Here is a 6,302-nt window from a genome sequence, read left to right as displayed (position 1 = left end):
TAATATTGGTGGTAGTTTAATGTGAGATAAAAGATGTGTCACCAATTGAAGTCGACTAAGATTAGTGGGTGGTTCCCCGAAGGGATAAAAAAATATATAAAAAAGTGTGAGTCAAAAGATGATGGTTAATTGAGGGTTAATTGAGGTGCCGAGTGGAGCCGAGTGGATGATGGTCAATTAAGAGTTAATTGTGGTGCCGAGTGAATAAAATATATGTTAACATTAAGTTTATGATTAAACTTAATTTTTATAAACTAAAACTAATTGTATTAATTAAATTTTAATAATTTTAATTTTATCTAAAATATTTATAAATAAAAAATATTTTAAATACATTCTTATTCGTGAATTAGATGCTACTTAGGTTAGGAATTATAAATTTTATTTTTTAATTTAATTATATTTATAATTATTAATTAATTGCAATTTAAATTTAAATATTATTTAATTAGTTGTAAGTATTATATATATATATATTAATTTAATTATATTAATAATATTATTTAATAACAAAATAAATTAATAACATATTTAAATAAAAGTATACATTTATGTGTATATAACCCATTAATAATTTAAAAGATAATATAAAATATAAGAGTTTCATTAAATAATGATAATATATTATAAAAAAAAATGAAAGTAATAATAGTAATAAAATGAAATAAAAGAAAATTTTATATTATCTCTTTAATTGAAATAATTAAAGAATTATTATTTTTTATCTCTATAATATTCTTATATTTTATATAAACAAAATTATAGAGAGTGACAAGTTATGTTGTCCTTGCTCAGATATTTTTTTATTCAGTGTTTTTATATTGACTATTCAAATTTAAATTATGTAATATTTTGGTTAAGTATGACATTTTGATTTTTATAATTCGAATAATATTCTTAATTTGTAATAGATCGTTTGATGTTAATAATCGTCAATTGTAAGAAATAATTTGACGGTAATAATTTGACACCGTATGATTGGTTTCCTCAGCTTGTTTTACTTCGTCACGCATTGTTATTGAACTCAAACAAGATCTTATTTAAGTCATCCTAAAAAAAAATTCAAAATGTTGAATCTTTTTTATTAAAATTTTAATTTTTGTAAATTTATCGTACTATTAGTCTTCACTTTTTTTTATTATTTATAAATTAATATTTTATATGTAACTATTTGTTTGAACGAGAATTAATTTTTTTTAATTTAATTATAAAATATAATTTTTTTTTTAATAATATCAAAATATTATTATATTAAAATATTATTCAATAATCAATATATGCAATCTCCAATTTATGATTGATATATATTTTTTTTAATTTAATATATTTTTTAGGTATTAAAGGTATAATATTGATACCGTACCGAAATTAAGGTATATCGAAAATAAGATAAATGTATGAATTTTTTTATACCGAAATTAAGATATACTAAATTCAATGTATACCGAAATCAATGAAATGTAATGTAAATGTATGAATTTTTTGTATACCGAAATTTTTGATAAAATATAAAGTATGGATAAAACATTAAAATATATCGTACCCACTAAATAAAATTGATCCAACAAAAAATTATCATTCTTTTTCTTTCTGATATAACTACGAACAATTTATATGTATTTAGATATATATTTTTATTATCTCTTTCTATAATGATATTTTGTTGTGTAAAGGGTGTGAATTTTAACAAGATTTTTTTAAACTTATTGAATTATTAATATTCTAACAAACAAATTTTCGTTTAAATTAAATCATCGTTTTATTACATAACTTGTAAGAATTTTAAATACTAAAATGTTTCTAAATTATTTTTTTCATTCGTTAGTTTATTATATTATATATATTTGTTAATTCTTCAACTATTAAAATCGACTATCAAATCCGATAAACCAACTAAACCAATCTTATAATCGCTAACTGATATATACATATTTTGATATATAGTGTCGGGATGAATTTTTTGATTAAAAATCCGACCAAATTAAACCTCTGACACACCCTAATTCATACCATATAAATGGTTAATATAAACGGTTTTAGTAGAAATCAAACCTCTCTAATATTTGTCACTTGAGGTAACTAATAATTTCTTTTAAATATATTCCAGTTATATTATATTGTTATTTCATTTTATTAATTAGATCACCTTCAACTTACCACTTCAACTTAAAATGTTTAAAGTGAAAATCGAATCCATAACATTTAGTCAATTAAATTAAGCACCTAAGTTTGACCATTGAATTATCCTAATGGATTAACTAACTTAAGCAAATTAACAACCAAAAACAAGCCTTTTAATAAAAGGCAATTAAGTAAAAACATCTAGATCTTTCCTATATTCTATATCATATGTAGCTTGCTTGAACAATTTTCTTTGCCAAGTAATTACCCAAGAAATCAAATCCATGGAAATATAGAGCTTCAATCTCTGTTCTTTGACCCCTCTCAACCATCATTTCAACTTCTTCTCTATACTTCTCCTACAAGTAAACTAACTTCTCATCAATAACCTGCTTATATTAAGCCTAACAAATTAAAATTTGACCTTCAATTTTAAACCTGTAAAATCCCCAATGACATCAAGCTTTTCGCTATTTGAAGGTCCCGTGGTTTGAGAGGAATGAAAGATTGTTCCGGTATGAGTTCCAAATCATCTTAGCCATTTAACATTGCAAGCTGCCATAAAGATTGTTAGTCGAGTTTTATTCTACTTTAAATATCAAGAGAACTAAAGAAAGCACCATATTTATATGCCTCCATTCTCATTCCAATGCTTCCATACTTGAATGTACATAAAACTGCCAGTCCTGCTGGATTCCTTGAATATCAACATACAAATATAAATGTATGGAATTTATGTGACAAATTGACAATGAACTCAGTATTATATAATGTCCTACAACATCAACCAGGCCAAGAATAGGCAACTCTGGATAAGCACGGCTCAAACGGTGCTGGAAGAATCTATATTTGATAAATTAAAACTATAAATTTACACAAACTTATAAAATAGTAGAAAATACAGTAAATAATGACATAAAATATATTTAAAGTTAAATTTGGTCAACAATACTCTTACTCGGAGTAGCCCATTCTATAGATTTTAATAAAACAATTGTATAAATAACTAAATGTTAGTACATCCACAAATACCAAGTTAAAAAGAAAAGACACAAGTCATAATAAATCAACCATATTTTCACTTTCGCTAAAGCCCTTCTAAAATCATTTCCTTAAAGCAGCAATGAACACAACCCAATTGATAAAAGAAAGGATTTAATGAAGAAAAAATGAACCTATGTGCCCCCAAACAATATCAAATTATGCAAATTTACATTCATATAAAGGAACGAATAAAATCATTTACCATTAACTTATCTCATTTTTAAGGGCAGGCTTCGCTGATAAGTGAATTGAAGCAAATTAATCTCATTTTTGTTCATTAACTTATCACTCATGTCTCATTTTTGCCTGTAATATTCTGTCTTGAATCGCACTGTTATTTTATGTCCTTTAATCATCAATGTGTTAGTGCAAGTTGAATAAAGTATTATTCAATGATCAAATTGCATATAGAAGAACTAACAGCATACAAATTCAGCTAATTTGAACTGAACTGAAATATATAATATTTCTCTTTAATCAGCATAAGGTAAAATCAACTCTAAGTATGAAATACAATCCATGGGATATTATTACTATTACCTTGTAGCAATGTCTGGGTAGCCTTTGCCTGTGATGAGGATGCTTGGTATCTGATTAAAAACACAGTCTTCAACTAGCCTCTGGAATATGGCGTGCTAAGGATTCCATTGAACTGTGGGGGATTACTATATATATATATAACAAACCATTTTGAGTACATAAATGAAATATGGAATCAATATGTTTGTTTACTTACCTTCTCCACCACAATGATGTAGCGAGCATCGGTTTTTGCAACCAATTTGTCTAACAAAGCCAAGTCTCCTGTAATAGCATAACCTGATGATCCACATGCAGCACATTCCACAACCTCTTGATTTAGCTCCTAGTTGCAGAAAGATAGTAAAACATTCAGTTGAACAATTATGAGTATCTAAGTTCGTAGTAATGCAATGAATATATAACCTAGAACTCAAACAGAATAACGGAAGAGAGAAATTGGTACCAGAGAAAGATCTAAGATTGCAGAAGTCAGAGAACTCAATATCTTCAGGAAATTGTGTACGGCCACTTCAATCCTTGCCCTAACCTGAATAGAAATCATACATTTCCATCTTTACAGAAAGCATATCCGTATGAATGCATTATATACATATACGATATGATTACCTCGGCAGGAGGAAGTATATCGGCATAACTAAGTTGCTGATCATAGAAGAACATGAGGGAAGAAGTAGAGAGATCTTCCATTGCAACTGAATAACAGATGATCAGTTCGTTAGGGAAATTTAAATGACACTAATAATAACCTGCATTTTTTTTAAATGACTCAAGATCCCCTTCGCGTCATGTCGAAGCATGTATTCTCATTACTTGAAGAGTTAACTTATAAATGTCCATAACGATCTTAATATTTAATATTCGAGGATGGATACATATCAGCGATCGTCTACGTGGCACACGACAACATGGAATTAAAAAAAAGAATTAAGAAATTAAAACGCATGTCTCCCTATTCATTTCAAACCCTAACCCACAAAAAAATGTTCTGGAGAGAAACTCGAAATTTGGCTGCGATCTCTTTATGTTCGTCGTCGGCTGTCCGGTTTCAAGAATATCGCTAGAGTGGATCTCATCTGGAGCGTCTCTCTTCTCCCTTGCAATATTTCTTTCGAAGACCATTCACAAATCTAGAAGGAATCGGCGTATTTTACAAATTATATTTTCTGCGATTTTTTCGCTTTCTTCCCTCCTTCAGCCTTCCGCTTCAGCCGCCCGCTCCGTCCTCGCGATTATCTTCGTTCTGTTTTAGCCGCCGCTCAAACTCTAGAATACTACATTCCTTCTTCCTCAAACCCTAGTCTGTTTCTGTTTTGTTTTCCATTCGTGCACTTCAAAATGGTAAACTCATCCTTCTTTACTTCAGTGCTGAAAACCTACTATTCATTGCGACATTGTAGTCTAACTTTTGACTTTGTGATTTTAGGATTCAGGTAACAAATAATCATCTATGATTCCAAATCTTCTACAAATGCAAAAAAATGAATTGAAGAAGATAGCGAAGAAGATAAAGACAGTTTCACAAGTTGAAAGATAGCAACTTATGATTCCTCTTAATGTTATGATTTGTATTAAATTGAATACTTGATTCTTTTTCTAACAATGTTGTCATACTTTATTAGAGTGTTATCAAGGAATCTAACAAGAAGAAGCTAGACAAAGTACAAATGTAACGTTGTCATATTTTTCTAACTTCATAGTCATACATTATTATAGCGTTGTCCATTAATCTAAGAAGAGTAAGTCTGATAAGGTTGAAAGGTAACAACTTCATTGTCAGAGTTTTCTAACATCGTTGTCATAGTTTTCTAACTTCATTGTCATAGTTTTCTAATTAAATTGTTATAGTTTTCTAACTTTATTTTCATAGTTTTCTAATTAAGTTGTCATAGTTTTCTTACTGAGTTGTCATAGTTTTCTAACTGAGTTGTCATAATTTTCTAACTTCGTTGTCATAGTTTTTAATACTATGTTGACATAATTATACTCTGATTTTGTAGTGTGAAGGAATCTAAGAAGATAAAGCTTTCTTCACCTCCCGCTTCTTCTATTAATCCAACAAGAAGATGTATATTAAATATTAGAACATCTCCTAAAGAACTTCACTCACTAGTCCGAAAACTCTCAGATGTTTAGAAAGATGTTGTAAAGGCCATCGGTTTCGGCTCCTTAGTCTCCTTGGGTATCTTAAGATGCCCTTTCAAAATATCCCGCCACCTTCTAAAAAATTCGATCCCAGGATGAGTTCTCTTATACTAAGCAATGGGGAGCTGTTGAAAATTGACGAGGAGGATGTTCAGTGCGTGTTGAACCTCCCCTGAGATGACGTTGACATAGTAGAGTCCATTGGGAAAAACTCTGATGATGGACCAGAGTACCTCCAAGTTCTCAAGGCTTGGAGGAAAAGATGGATTGTGAGTGAAATTAGAAGTGCTCCTGCAACTCTTTCCATGAATGAGATAATTTTAGCAAACACATATACGAATGACGACTTCAAACGCGATTTTTTTGTATACCTCGTATCCAGCTTTTTGTGGACAACACAAAATTCACATTGCATGTAAACATGTCATATTATTTATACACTATTGTCATGT

The 6,302-nt window shown here is 28.9% G+C and overlaps 1 pseudogene; it reads right to left on the bottom strand.

Moving 5' to 3' along the window:
- Positions 1 to 2,342: 2,342 nt before the first annotated feature.
- Positions 2,343 to 4,395, bottom strand: LOC124934986 (annotated as a pseudogene).
- Between the last annotated feature and the right edge of the window lie 1,907 nt (positions 4,396 to 6,302).

Source organism: Impatiens glandulifera, chromosome 4, assembly GCF_907164915.1.
Source record: "Impatiens glandulifera chromosome 4, dImpGla2.1, whole genome shotgun sequence".
NCBI classification, from domain to species: Eukaryota; Viridiplantae; Streptophyta; class Magnoliopsida; order Ericales; family Balsaminaceae; genus Impatiens; species Impatiens glandulifera.
Note: the sequence above shows the minus strand (reverse complement) of the source record. Positions and strands in the feature narration are given on the sequence as shown.